Source organism: Eutrema salsugineum, unplaced genomic scaffold, assembly GCF_000478725.1.
Source record: "Eutrema salsugineum unplaced genomic scaffold, Eutsalg1_0 scaffold_11, whole genome shotgun sequence".
Taxonomy (NCBI): Eukaryota; Viridiplantae; Streptophyta; class Magnoliopsida; order Brassicales; family Brassicaceae; genus Eutrema; species Eutrema salsugineum.
The window spans coordinates 10711223-10727160 of record NW_006256901.1 but is presented as its reverse complement, the minus strand read 5'-3'; the positions used below and the strand labels follow the sequence as shown (position 1 = coordinate 10727160).

General features: G+C 39.7%; 1 non-coding gene and 1 pseudogene across 1 annotated transcript; both read left to right on the top strand.

Annotated features, from left to right (window-relative positions):
• The first annotated feature begins 2204 nt into the window (after positions 1–2204).
• Positions 2205–2312, top strand: LOC112090119. The gene has a single exon (XR_002901471.1). It is a non-coding gene; the product is annotated as a small nucleolar RNA R71 (small nucleolar RNA).
• A 6419-nt stretch (positions 2313–8731) lies between these two features.
• On the top strand, positions 8732–8832 carry LOC112090126 (annotated as a pseudogene).
• The last annotated feature ends 7106 nt before the right edge of the window (positions 8833–15938 follow it).

Here is a 15938-nt window from a genome sequence, read left to right as displayed (position 1 = left end):
TTTTAGCATTATCCTCTAGACTTATCTTGTGCATACAAAGATCTGGAGAGATTCCAGGTATGTCATCAAGCGAATATCCTAAGGTTTTTCTATGCTTTCTCAGCTCAGTCAACAGCATTGTGGTTTCTTATACCGTCAAACCAGAGTTTATTTTGACAGGATAAATAGAATTTGGTCCAAGGAAAGCGTACTTAAGTCCGACGGAAAGAGGTTTAAGCTCGACTTTAGGAGCTTTAAGCTTGCTCCAAGGATCATTAATTGCTGCGGCAGTGTCTTTAGGAGGTGTTGGAATGTTTTTTTGGTCCTTAAGATCTAGATAGTTTAGAGGTTTCCTATAAGTTTCGGATTTATCAAGCATACGCGCGCACTCACTCGAAATTTCTTCAAGGAAATTGTGTTTGTCTTTTGCGGGTAAAAGCGTGACACTTAAAGAGTCGTCTAGAAGCAGATCTTCATAGACTTCCTCAATAATTCTGTCTTACTCATCAACCCAACAAATTTTGCCATCCAGAGTCGGTTTATCGAAACTTTTGTTCATGTCAAACTGCATAACTAGACCGGCTAGATGAAGGTTGATTTTTCCTTCAGGAACATTGATTATGGCTCCGACTGTAGATAGGAATGGTCGTCCAAGAATAAGTGGATCCTTAGGTTCTCTTTCTAGTTCTAGAACTACGAAATCGGTGGGTATGGAACATTTTTCGATTTTGACATGAACATCAATTAAGATACCTACAGGTTGTCTAACGGAACGATCAGCTAATACTAAGGAAATTTTAGTGGGCTGGAAAGTGTAGTGTCCTAAACGTTTTGCTACTGAAAGAGGCATCATGTTTATGCTTGATCCTAAATCACAGAGGGCACGCTCAAAAGCTACATCATTGATGGTGCATGAAAGTACAAAGCTTCCAGGATCATTTTTCTTTTCAGGGATTCGGCTTTGCAGGATAGAACTACATTCATGGGTTATCATCATAACACCTTCTTCAAGAGTTAAAGAATTTGTTAGAATACCCTTCATGTATTTTCTTAAAGCGGGAATCATAGCACAAGCTTCTACGAAAGGTAATCTCACATTTAATTGATCGATTAACTCCTTCAGCTTAGCTTTTTCTTTCTCTTTCTTATGGGCTCTTAAGGCTCTAGGATATGGAGGTTTAGGTTTATAGACACGAGTTGGTGGAGGTGGAATCGGGTCTTCTCCAAGGATTTCCCAGGATGAATCTTCTCTTACTTCTTCTCCATCCTTTTCTCCTACCACTTCTCTTTCAATGTCTCCAATCGTGATTCTTTCTCTTTCTTTCGCCTTTTCCTTACCCTTTTCCTCATCTTCGGGATCTTTAGGAAATTCAGGCTCTTTGTAAGCTAATCCACTCCTAAGTGTGATAGCTTTCACATGATCGGAGGGATCTGCTTCGCTTGAGTTTTCGAAAGCATTTTCACTTGGCTCCTTTTCAGAATTTTCTAAGTTTTTAGAACTAGTTTTGATCATCAGGCTAAGGAAGGTAGAATTTTTCATTGAAATCCTCTTGCATTGTTTTTAGTTCAGATCTAAGATCACTAATCTCTTGAGACCTAGATTTTTCAAGCTCTAGAATTCTTTTGTTTAGGTTTTCAGCTTCAGAAGAGGGAAACTAGGATATGGAACAAGATTAGATTGAATAGCCAAGATTGGTTCGGAAGTTGGTGTCCAGGCAAGTTCGGAAGACAGTATTCCGCGGTCAGAAGGCTCGCGACCGCGGTGAAACAGGTCTTGGCCGCGGTCAGCATCATCACGACCGCGGTGAAAGCTTGGTTTGCCGCGGTCCGGATGAATGGACCCGCGGTGATCAGAAACGAATGGAAAATCTTGAATTTGATAGACTTTTGCAGTGTTAGCCATCCCTTGATCATAAGAATCCATTGGGTTGTCCCAGCCGTCAAAGTTATACGTATTGTGTACCTTATTTGGTTGTTGCAATCCAAGATGACTCATTATGTGATGGAGACACTTCATAACTTCCGAAATCTCTTCTTTCTTCTCAGGAAGTGCAGAATTACCAAAGGTTACTTGATTACGGATGCTGTTTGCGAAATTTTTGATGAAAACGTGAGCATCTTCTACAGATCTAGTTGAGAAGTCTCCATTACTTTCTGTGTCGAAAGAGTGTCGTAACTCTGGAGTTATACCGCGATAGAAGATACCCAGCAGGTATTCCTCGGTATATCCATGGTGTGGACAATTTCTTTGGTATTCCCTAAATCTTTCCCAAGTATCTAAAAGATCTTCATCTTCTTTTTGTTTAAAAGTTCTTATCTTGTTTCTTAAGAGATTTGAACGATTTCTACTATAAAAACGATTTAGGAAATCAGTTCTACACGCTGCCCATGTTTTTAGTGAAGCAGGTGGCAGAGATTTTAGCCATTTGCTGGCATTATCTCTAAGAGAGAATAGGAAAAGACTACACTTCTGGTAATCCCCATTTTCTGTAATGGTTGCACATAATTCTTCAAACGTCTCGATATGGTCAATCGGGTGTTCGGAATTGTAACCACGGAATTGGTTTTGTTGAACTAAATGGATATATGGTACCTTAATTTCGGTTTTGCCATCCTCAGGTAAGGCTGGTTAAATAGCTCTTCGATCTCCCAAGAATTTCTCGAGTGAATCAAAACTTCCAATCAGTTCATCATCATCTTCATGTTTTGTCGATCCGATTAGCTCATTGTCATCATAGATCGGTTCTTCAAACTCATCATCAGTCAGGTCATCGTCCCTTGGATCACCATCCACACGAATTGGTGGATCACCAAGAGTTCCCGGTCTCTCATCGCAGAGAAACCTGAAAAATTCAGAAGAAAAAGTAAAAGTAAACAAGCGTTCTAATGGGTTTAAACTGGGATTCGCAACGAAACAAATCAAAGTCCCCGGCAACAGCGCCAAAAACATGATTGCGATTGTAAACGCGGGGTGTTTTGTTTTCGTTTTACTAAGCTTCAGGTTTTAAATTTATAACCCCTAAATGTCTGCAAGTTCACAGATGTGCGCTGTAGTACTTAGGGTATCGATCCACAGAGACTTAGTTGTTTCAGTACGAATTCACTGCAATGCTTAAATCAGATTAGAACTAAACAGGTTTGGGTTTTGGTTTTGTGTGTTTTGGTTGTCACTAAATCGAATGGAAGCAAGTAATAAGCGATTGAAAAGCAAATAGAATTGAAGGTTGTAAGCAATGAAAAACAAACGTTGGGGCTCAAGGGTAATTCGCAGGGATTCATGGACTAGGCTATGTCGATTTTAAACAAGTGATAAAGGTAATCAACTACGTATGTTCTAGAACTCGAGGCATGGAAGTATAAATAGCCTACTTTCGCAGCACTAAACAATTATCTCTCGCAACCCTGATCAGTAGGTTTCCACTCTGAACCTGGAAGGGAGAAGATGCAATAGCAGAACAAGACTCATCAACATTAACAACTCAACTACAGGTAGGTTTCCAACCCTATAGAATAATCGCTCGTTTCACCCTAGTTCAGACAATCAATGAAAACTTTCGCAACATATCATATCAGATCGGCTTCTAAGTGGCCAACAAAGAATCACGCAGTAAGATTAAAGGCAAATGAAGAACATCTAGAAGATTATAAATCCTAAATCTATCAATTCATAAGCAAAGACACATGAAATTCCCTATGAACAATCCCTTTAAACCCAACTGGGTAACTACTCAAACATATTGTAAACAATTATCACAGAGTATTGAAAGTTGAAAGAAATTAAAGAAAAGAGGGAAGAAGAACGAAGAACAGAGGCGACTACGGAGGCGCGATGATGCTCTCCAGCGGCGGCTCCTTCTCCTTAAAACGGCGGCCTCCTCTCTAGGGTTCCACACGAAATCTCTCTCTCTCTCTCTCTAAGTTTGTGTTTTTATTCGTCTCCCTTCTTTAGAATGACCTAAAGAGGATATTTATAGCTTCTGGAGTGGTCTTGGACACTTAGGGCTTCAAAAATAACGAAAGGAATTGATCTGGGCTTTAATTAAGTTGTCTGGAAAGTGAACGACCAAGTTCCGCGGTCGCGGTGGCTCTACCCGCGGGAAAATAGGTGTTGGCCGCGGTCCCGGCTAATGCGCTCTTCCGGAACTGCATTTTCTTTCATTCTTGCATCGGGAGTATCTAAAGATCTAACCGTTGGATTGTCTCCAAACCAAGTGCATTAGAAAGCTGGTTGGATCCTCTATGTGGTCTCAAATTTTGGGGGTAATCAGACGGTGCGAAGGTCTTCATCGCTTGTCATACTTCTGATGGTCTGCATTTATTCAAAATTGCTCATTTGTTCCAAATTGCATATCTTTTGCCCAAGTTTCCTGAAAAGTCTTTTGAACTCTAAAACATTGAAAAAACTTTAAAAACATTGAAAACAGAGTTAAAACACCTGCATAAGATATAATTATGATCCATAAAAGTGGTCAAAATACGGTGTTATCATGGTGGCTCGGGAATCGCATGGGCTTCTCTTGAGTGTTGGAGTATCCTCATCACTCGACCTCTTGTTCTTCGTCTGGCTCGGCTCAGCATGTACTCTCCAAGAGTACTATCATCGAGTATTGCCTCAGAGCTGTCACCAATGTGACGGCTTCTTCGAGACTCGGTTTGTTCCATTTTCCTACAAGACAAGATAATTCATGGAAATAGAGTGAATATGGATGCTGAGTTTAACATATTAACGAGCAGTGATACTAATCATAGTATCAAGAGATTGGTTAAAACAACAAGCAAGCATAATTGATACTAAATCAAAAAATCGAGTAGTTCATGACCAGATTCGGATTTTTGATGTTCTTGACACAGAAATTTCCTAAACATTAGTTTAATTGAGCAATTTCCATGTCAAATTATAGATTACCTAATACTAGTCACTAATCACACAAGACTTGATCAAATTCATCAATTTTACTGTTCCAAATTCGATTTCAAAATTCTCAATTCCTCTAAAACTAGATGTTAAAATCGATTTTCAGACATCCTGGAAGGATAATCTATTGTTCTTAAACTATTTCCACCACTAATAAACCAAGATTTGGGCTTTTTAAGAAAACCCTAAATTCCAAAATCAATTAAAAATGGTGAGTTTGAGCTTCATACCTTGCTGGCAAGAGAGATTCAATGACAGATTTGAAATCAGCTTTGAAAAAGAGTGAGGATGGGTCTAAGAATTTCTTAAAAGCTTAAAAATTGAAAAAAATGTTCTATCTTCTAAATCTCCAAGTCTTTTGGCAGAGAAGAGAAAAAGGTGTTTTGATCCAAAAAGTGCATCTTCTTTCTTTAAAAAATATTTTTGTTGAAGAGAAGAGAAATTTTCGGGAATTAAAAAGCTTAAGGAAACTTACCTTACTTGTCTGGTACGCAACAGGGAATTCAAAACTTACGGAAAATTTGAATGGGCTCTTCCGGGAATGTTCCAGGAATCGTCGGGAATCACTGGAAATATCTGAAAAGCAACAGAAATCGGAGGTTCCGTCTCAACGACCAACGGCCACAGTCTGGAGACGCGCGACCGCGGTAAATGTAGGCTCGGCCGCGGTCACATTCACGGTGCCTTTATCATTTCCAGTTGCTGGAGGTTTTGCTTCTTCCTCTTGAGGAAGCGGCTTCTTTCCTTTACTCTTCTTTCGTACTTTAACATTGGTTAAAAACCCTTTCATGTTCTCTATCAGTTCCTGGATCTGGTTCTCACTAGTTTCTGTTGCATCTGGTGGGATGATGATCTTGATTTTCGCAAAAGCTCTCGGCTTCTCCTTGTCATTCTCTTTTGGCTGTCTACCTTTACTTGGAACATCGTCTGGGACAGTAGGGTAAAACTTCCTGCGATCTACGTTGAGGAAGACAGCATGCCGGTTTACGTGATCGATTACTGCTCCTACAGTAGCTCGAAACGGTCGCCCGAATATTAGTGGTCTCTCCTTGTCTTGATCCATTTCTAGAACTTGGAAATCTGCCGGAACAATTTTGTTCCCAACTAGAACTTGCCGATCATGAATCGCCCCTTCAGTATCTTTTTGAGACGAATCTCAAAAGATTACATTAACTATCGATGTCCTTAAGGTTTTTATGCCCAATTTTTCAACAAATGTCTTTGACATGATGTTGACATTGGCTCTGGAATCGCATAAATAGTCTGTGAACTTGATTCCTGAAATGAAACATTGGAAAACAAAACTTTCCGGGTCGTCGGTTTTTGTAAGCCTTTGAAATGGAGAACGTTGAGGTACCTTGAATGGTGGTTGCTTAGAATCGACATCCTTGTAAAGTGGTATAAAGATTGGGGTTTTTTTATCCTCTTCATCGGTTTTGGCTCCTTCTTCGGGCAGCGTGGTTATGGCGTTGCAAAATCTCTTGGGGTTGTCTTCAACTCTTCCGGGAAGAGCTCCATTTAGTCTCTTCTTAGAGTCGGCTGTTTGGGCAACTTGGACGTCTAGCTTCTTGACGTGCGAAGATAAAGTTTCAAACTTCCCATTAAGATCATTGTACATGCAGTCAACTTTCACGTTCATGTCTTTAGCTGTTTTCTCATTTGTCATAACAAGCTGTTGGATAGACTGTTCAAGTCTACTGATTTGCGAAGCTATCTGGTTTGTTGTGACTCCTTGATGTTTTCCAAACTGATTGTTAAATCGCGTACCTTGATAGTTGTATGGCTGTCACGGCTGAAAGACTACGGTCCCTCCGAAATTTCCACCTTAGAACTTGTTTTGGAATGGTCTCTACTGCGGCGGATAGTGCTGGTCTTGAGGATTCTCCACATTTGGATTGCGATAAGAGAGATTTTTGTAGTTTGCGTTCCGGAAGTTGTTGAAAACCATTGTTGAAGCGATTCGGATATGGTGTTTGTGCTCCAACATAGTGATAACACCCGATTTTGACCACTTTTCACTATTGATTTCAAATGCCTTTAGGAACTTTTCTTATGATTTCCATGTATTTGTAGTTTCAAGGCTCTTTTCAGGAAACTTATGGAAAATGATAGCAAAATGGATGAAATCCACTTTTTCAGCTCAGAGTTAGACCGTCAGAAGTTTGGTAACAAATGGAAGCCTTCTCACCGTTTGATCCTGCTCAAATTTGGAGACAATTAAGAAGAGACAACCAGCTTTCCATAGCACTTTACATCACAAAGATCCAACGGTGCAATCAAACGATACATGGAGAACAAGATGACCCAGTTCACCAGTCCCGGAAGACTCTCACCCGCGGGAAACACATGTTTTACCTGCCTGGAAAACTCTCACCCCCGGTGGACCTTAGGACGAGGCACAAGGCCCAACATCAAAGCCCACTTTGCCATTTCTCTTCAGAGAAGTCCTAAATGAGACCTGGAAGACCTTAGGACCTATAAATACATTGTTTAGCAGTCCTAAACGGGTGTGTGCTCCTGTAATGAGATTTTGAGCCACCAAACTCTGTTTTTCTAGGGTTAGGCGATGGAGATGGGGATTCTTCTCCAGATCCATTTTTCTTTCTCCTTTTTATCTTATTAACTTTCTTTTTTCATTCTTTTGCATTCTTCTATGTCTTTTATCATTCATTGCATCATGTAGATTAGTCCCAGAGAGTCAAGTTGTTTGAAGATATCGACAAGCATATATATCATTAGGATTTCTATTGTTCTAGACCATATTATGGATCTCATCTCTTCTAAGTTGTTCATAAAGCATGAGAGTAGATTCATGACCTATTCTCTGAGCCTAGGATTGATCAGAGCCACGAGAGTGCTGTATCAGATCATCCGTACCTAGCTTCAGAAGAACATAGTCGCTATAGGAGTCGCTATGTGAGCAGACGAATTCAATGTCTAATGCATGATCTTAAGTTTAGCATGAGAGCGAGAGTTAATTGCTAGATCTAAGAGATTATTTGATTAAGGTGACGAGAATTGGTTAATCATACATATGTTTATTCTAGTTCCATGCAAATTCCCAGAAACAGATGAAGATAAATCACCTGGAAACTAATTGGAAATGCCATCATACATCGATTAGAGTAAACCGGAGAAGTCTAAGACGCCACCTATGAGTTTAAGAGTCTTTAGTTTGAGTCGATATGCTTGAGATATTCTTTTAACAATTCATCCTGCATTGCATTTTATCTCTTGTGAATATTAGATTAGGTTTTGTTTAGGATCTTAACCAAAAACCCCAAAACTTTTATTGGTTTATGACTTTGCTTACTTCCCAGATTGTTGTTTCTTGCAGATTAGACATCCTCCCTGTGGATCGCCACCCTTAATCCTACAACGTACATCTGTGCACTTGCAAACACTAGGGTTTTATAAATTTAAAACTTTTGGAGGACCAACGGGCTTGTTAAAAGACACCCTTAGGCCCGGAAGCCCATCACATAGTTTACTTCATCTTCTTGAAAGGCTGGATTAGTATGATCGGTATCACAAGGTCCTTCGTCTTCTACGCCATTGTTGGTCTCACAAGCATGGATTGGGCGATTGTTGCTTTTCAAAAGCTGGCTCATCATGTTCTTCAACTAAGTTATCTCCTTGTTGTCTGTTCCAGTCTGCTTTGTTGATCTATCGTATTCCGGACAATCATTGCTGCTAGCTTGAGCTAAATTTTCGATGAAGGCTCTTCCTTATGCTATCGTTTTTTGTCAAAAATCTCCATTGCTAGCTGTATGAAGTGAAAGTTTGTATTTTGGTTGCAAACCTCTGTAAAATGTGCTCAGCAGGCTTGATCCGGGAAATCCATGGCGAGGGAAGTCACGTTCATACTCCTTAAAACGCTCCCAGGCTTCATAAAACGGTTCAGTCAGTCCTTGCTGAAAACTTGAGATCTTGGTTCTCAACAAGTTCGACCTTGACTTAGTGTAGAAGTGGTTCAGAAAAGAGGTTTTACATTCTTCCCAGTTATTGATCGATCATGCAGGCAAAGATTTCAACCAACGGTGAGCTTTATCTGCTAATGAAAAAAGGAACAACTTATACACTTTAAATAGTCTTCTGGAACTTGGTTTGTCCTCATCACGCTGCAGATTTCTTCAAAGAGTTCAATTTGATCCATTGGATGTTCGGAAGGAACTCCATGGAGCTGGTTTTGTTTCACCAAAGAGATTATTTGAGGCTTGACTTCAAACTCATTCCGGTTCGGGAATGGTACTTGAATCGCAGATCGATTCTGAAAATTCTGAGTAGGTGCATCAAAATCAGCTATGCGATGGTTCCTGGCTTGTCTTCGGTGTTGATTTGCTTGCTGAACAGGGCGGCTAATGCGCCCATTCGGCTGCATCTCCTGGTTGTTACCATCGGCTGCATTGATAGGTGCATCAAGGTCTTCGCATTCTTCTCTCTCTCGGTTTTGAGGATTTCTTGGAGGAATTTCATTCTCTTCTCCATCTTGTCGAGCATGATCACCTTCTCTGTGATTGTTCTCTTTCGGACCCATTTTGGTCCATGTTTAAAGTTTGGTTAACAAGATCTCCAGGCTGGTCGTCGTCGGCCATTCCTTGCGTTCGCCTAAGTCTTCGAAGTTCTCTTTCGTGTCTGTCTATCTCGTCTAGAATTGGAATGTTTTCTAAAGGTCTGCGCCTGGTATTCATGAAATTCAGAAAAAAACAAAAGAATGGAAAGATAATTCAGCAACTTAAGAAGGAACTAGAGATCAAATGTCTAGAACAGAAATTAGAACAAGAAAAATAGCAAAGGCAGCAAAACAAATCTCCGGCAACGGCGCCAAAAACTTGATGTGTCTACTGCATGAGGGAACAAGTTTTACCCTTAATAAAAATAAATGAAAGCCGCAAGTGCACATCAGAATTTCATTGAAATAGAAAAGCAGTAAAGTAAAAGAGATTGGATAAACTGAATAGATAGATGAAAAGAAACAGCAAAGGTTCAAGAGAAGAATCTCTACCTCCCTAATCTAAACCTAAGAAACAAAAATTGGGTGCCTCCCTATCAAAGGGAAAGGAGCACACACGAAATTATGTCTTCTAAAATACATATTTATTGTCCTTAGGGCTTCTTTTGTAGAGAGAATGAGTTGGACTTGAAAAAAGGCTGTTAGGCTGTTTATGGGCTTATCGCAGAATTGGGCTCTCCAAGGCTGGTAAATATGGGTCCACCATGGCTGGAGGCTCTGAGGCGTGTCCAGGATGTTTTTCACCGCGGTCACGAGCTCCTGGACCGCGGTGGTTGGTCTATGATCTCCAAACTTCATTCTTCCTCTTGCTTCTTTCGCGAGACATGTCTTCAGTAAATTGGAAATAACTTATGATCTAACCGTTAGATTGCTTTGATTCCACTTGCATTGTAAAGCTGGTTGTGTTCTATCTCGTATGTCTAAAATTGAGCTTGATCAGACGGTGAGAAGGTTTTCATCGGATGTGAAACTTCTGATGGTCCGAAATTGGCCAAAAGTGGATTTTTCTCCAATTTGCGTTGTTTTTGCCTAAGTAACCTGAAAAGACTTTTAAAACTCCAAAACATAGAAAACACTTATAAAACCTTCAAAACTGATTGAAAACACCTGAATAAGATACTGAAAATGATCCATAAAAATGGTCAAAATCAGGTGTTATCAACTCTCCCTGTCCTCAAACAAAACAAAAGATCTAACTCCAGAAAAGAGGTTTGAAAATCGCAGGAACTAACAAAATATTAGAGACCATGCTTCTAAACCAAAGTAAATCATTATGCTCAGATAGATCAAGTATAGTCTAAAAAATTCCCACCAAAATACAAGCATAACTAGTTCGTTGATCCGTCATGCAAAAGTCTAAACATTTAAAGCTATCCTCCAGTAAACTAGCTCTTAACATTCATTTATAAATTCCAGTGGTTCTCATCAAAAGGACTTTAGTAAAGCAATCAAGGCTAGGTATTCCTTTATTTCGGCAAACTATTTTATTAATATCTAAAAACGGTTACAAAGTCAATATACAAAACTTCCGGAAAACAAATCATTACATATGCAGATATATGCGCTATATGTTAAGAATGATATAACATAAAAGTGAATTTGACGATGCTTTACGAATAAAGTCTTATTCGCTAACGGATAATTAAATCTGTTATTTTTCTTTTCCGTATTCTTTCTTTTGATGCGAATTGTGTGTTTGGTTAGCAACTTTTGGCTAAACCTGTTACTTACACACAGCATGATAAAACCCAATGCTTCCGTTGTATGAAGTTTTGTTTCTACAATTGGATACCAAAGCTTCCGTATCCAAATCCTTTTAACAGGGTTTAGCTTTGACTTTGTCCCCTCATCGAACAATGCATATTTCTGTTTTGGTTTCTGCATTCTTCCGTATTTCAGACTTCAGTGGTAATCAAAGCCATGAAGCATCTTCTTTCCTCTCTTTGACCATACCTGTTTATTTCTCATCAAAAAATCATCAATCCCAAAAATATTTATCCTTGGATCCCAGTTTTGTGCTTGAAATCTCCTTATCAATTTAGAAAAATTCAAAACTGAGTCACAGATTCTTTGATGAGGAAACCAAAACGTTTCAACGACGAAATGACGGAAGCCACTCGGAAAAGTCCCAAATAGAATGAAACCAACACAAATATTCTTGAAGTGTTGTCGAATTATGGTTGGACAGAAACTCTCCCTAAAGGTGAGAAGGAAAACGAGATTTTGAAATTGAAACTTCGAAATCATCGATATGGTTTTATAAGAAGCAGAACAACATAAGACGAAGAATAACAAAGGAAAATCAGAATAAATTAAGGCATAGAAAATGGAATTGAAAATTAAAACCACCAAATGAAGGGAAATACACAAAACGAAATCTAGTCGCAGAGGAAAACATCTTGTGAAGATGCTGTTTGGTGACAATGTATAGAATCTCCCATCTAGCCTTAGAAATAGAAATTGAAGAACTAAAATAAATAAAGGAAAAGTACAGCCGACGCCGGAGCCGACGTCGGCCGGACAAAAAACCAGTCGAAGAGTCTCTTCGATGAGAAAACTGCTTATCGTCTTTCGCGAGAGGAGAAAACGGTTCACGCAGACAACCACCCTCTCTGCTTTTCTTCAGGTGTACCTGTCTAAGTTCAGAAACTTTATCAAGGCTAGGTATTCAAAATAGCTCTTTTAAGGATGAGGTTCTTAGTGTTTAGAGTTACCTTTTTCTGGAGAGAAAAGACATTATGCAAAACAGCAAGAGAGGGTGGAGCTGTTGATATCCACAGTGTCCAGTCACATTCTTCTTGCCTTAAGATTCTTGTTCTCCTTTCTTCAGGTTCTCTTCATGACTCCCCCCAGACTTAGATTTTTATCCAGGTTTTAAAACCAATACTCACAAATGAATACTTGTAACCTTATCCAAATAATTTCGACTATCCTAAACTCTTTAGGCTTTTAATTTCCTTTTCTTTCATTCTTTCTTTTTTTTTTGTTTCTTGAATTTATTTTTTTTCGAAGGAGAAACCGCTTTTTGACATAGAGTCTTAGGGAGCACGAAATTTACCTCTGAGTTCAAGCTTTTTGAGGCACCATTAAGGTTTGTTATATTCTTGATGCTCCACTTTCCCAAATTTCTTCAGTCCTTCTCTTGAGTGACTGAAAACCATGTTGTTCCTCCCTCTCCGGCGTTTTTGCACATATCTGTTGATACAAACTGAAGAGGGAATGCATGAGGTTTGAACATAAAGGTTTGGGTAAAGGGTGTGGTACCAGCTAAAGATGAACTGGCCATCTAGGACAACAAAGAGTGGTAACAATGATGTAAAGATGTCCAAGATGTATATCATGATGCCTGCCTAAAACCAATGATGAGAAAATTAGATGTCAAGAGTATGTTCAAGTGAAATGAGCTAGTATATTCTGTCAGAAAAAATCTCCATGAATAGAAATCCTCTGGTGGGAGTTCGTCGTGCAAGTACTCTAGCTACCGCCTAGTCTAGTACTAACCACAAAAGAATTAGCATGTAAAGTCTAGAAGCACATGGGTCTTATTTCGTGCTACCTAAGACTCTATGTCAAAGGTATGCCTTATGGAGCACAAAAAGCTAGTCCGCGAGTCTTAGGGAGTTCTTAGCAACTTATGCTGAGCTAGTCCGCGAGTTAGTCCGGGAGTTTTTAGCAACTGTCACCCTCCACCACACAAAGAGGAGGAACCCCAGAGCATCTGACGACATTTTGTCGTTCTCTATCCGCGGACAGACCTACTCACTCACTATTTCTGCACTTTGTGAAGCTCTTAAGCTTCCATACACTGATGGCATTCACCTCGAAGAAGAACCTGATTTTGACTTATAGAGAGAGATGGGTCATCGCGTCTATGATAGCGGGAGATCCAAGTCAGCCCTTCTTACTCATCCTGCCGTGAGAGTTGTGCACAAACTCTTAGCACACAAGATTTTCTCTATAGCCAACATGGGATGTGTTTTGAAGACCGAGCTCATTACACTTCAAATACCATTAATGGACGACCCACAACTTGCCTGCTTTGCCTGGATCATAGCACAGAACATGGTGAAGGTGAAGCATGATTTACATGGTTGCGAAGGCGCTACTCCAGCTTATGGGAGCGCTATTACAGCGATACTACAAGCTGTAGGATTCGACTTCTCATCTGATGATCCACTTCCCGACGTCTGGTATGACCTACTCTATCTCTCTCGCGATCACACTATCTCTCGTGCCACTTTCGATCTAGACATGTTCGGTTATAAGTATGGCACCGAAGAGCACCGAGTCTGTTTACCTTCAGCATCAGTCCCGAGATTGTGTAACGGAGGACGTCCGCAATGGACTCCAGAGCCTGATGAGTTTTTACCCTCTGTGCCTCGTCTACCATTCACCATCAGGCAATACATGGTGGCCAAGGCAAAGCGCGATGCAGCTGCAGCATGTGCTCACTTTCAGCCATCTGGTTCGACCGGCCACACTTCATCATCGATATCGTCACACACCCATTCTGATCTGGAGCGCAGAGTTGAGAGACAAGGACAACGCTTTGCGCGCGTTGCCACCTTCCTACAGGAGCAGCACCATTTTGAAGCAGACACATTAGAGGATGAGTGATTGATCAGCACTTCATTGTCATTTAACAACCATCACGGTTCTATCATCATTTTCTTTTCTTTTATCTTATTTTTCGCTTTTATTCACTATCTTCTCACCACATTTTCATACTGGGGACAGTGTGATTTAAGTCTGGGAGAGGATGTGTATCCATACTAATCATTTCTTGCTTTGCTTTCAAAATTTCAGGTAGTTTTTAAATTTTAATATGTAATCTATTCGATCTTAAGTATTTTTCAGGAATGTTTGACACAAAACTGTGATGATTTAGATCTGTACACTTCTACACTACGCATGATAGCTCATTTGTGGTTAGCACTAGACTAGGCGGTAGCTAGAGTACTTGCACTACAAACTCCCACCAGGATACTTCTATTCATGGAGATTCTTTCTGACAGGATATACTAGCTCATTTTATTAGACCTTAATATTGAAATCTAATTTTCTCATCATTGATTTTAGGCAGGACTGATATATACATATAGGACGTCTTTTACCCTCATTTTTACCGCTCTTTGTCGTCCTAGATGGCCAGTTCATCTTTATCTGGTACCATACCTTAAACCCAAAACCCTTGTTTTCAATCCTCATGCATTTTCTCTTTAGTTTATATCAGCAGATATGTGCAAAAATATCAGAGAGAATAGAAACGATGCAGTTTTCAGTCACTCATGAGAAAGACTGAATGGAATTGGGAAGGAAGAGTATCAGAAACCTTATTAAGCTTTACAATACTGAATGGAATTGGTAATTTCGTGCTCTCTAGGATTCTATATTTAAAGGTGTTCCCTCTTTCTAAAAAAAAAAATTAATGAAAGAGAGGGAAACAAAAAGCCTAATGAGTCTTAGAATGTCGAAATTTTTGGAGCAAAAAGCAACCACTATTCGTTTGAAGAGCTATGGTTTGAAAGATTTACAAAAAGTTTACCTAGGGGAGTTAGGAGAGAACCTGAGAAAGAAGACCAAAAATCTATGGCAAGACAAAAGTGACTGAAAACTGTGGATATCAACAGCTTCACTCTTTCTTGCGGTTTTGCATAATATCTTGCATCCTCCAGATCTTCAGGTAACCGATAAACACTTTAAGCCTTACCCCTAGCCTAGATTGCATTGCTTATACTTTCTTGGATGAGAACCACCGGAATTTTTAATGAATAATAAGAGCTAGTTGACTGGAAGTGATGCGAGCTAGGGTTGCTGTCGAAAAATAGTTTTAAATTTATAAACCCTAGAGTCTGCAAGTGCACAGCCGTGCGTTGTAGTACTTAGGGTGTTGATCCACAGGGAGAGTTTTCTTTTCCTGCAGAAACTTCAAACTGGATTAGTAATCAAACTCAAAGACCAATGGGGGTTTTTTTACTAAGCTAAACAGGAAATAAAATAGATCAAAACAAAGATGAAAAACGTGTTAGGCATTAGGGTTCATCTCTAGGGTTCATGATCTATGACACAAGATATTTAGGTAAGGATTTTCTATGATTCTGAAACTAGGATAGACACTTGTAAGATTGGCTAACTCTCGTCACCATAATCATCTAATCACTCATTCATGGCAATTAACTCTCGCTCTCATGCTAGAACAAGATCATGCATTGTAGCTTGGAATCCATCTCGGCTTACGTATCCTTCGTAGGTAGCTTTTGTCTGCTACTACGGTGACGTCCATAAGATCCAGTTCAGACAACCTAGATACCACACTCTCGTGGCTCAGATTTAACCTAGGATCGGACACTGGTTAGCTACTCCAGCGTTACCGCTTTGAGATTTGGATGAATGGAAGAATCATTTAAAATTGAAATATTTTAACTTAAAAAACCTAGATGTTATCGGTCATGGGGTCCATTTTCGATGGCCCTCTTCACCCAGCAAGGTGAATACTCAGACATGGCTGAAAAAGAAAAGCAGTAAAGAAAA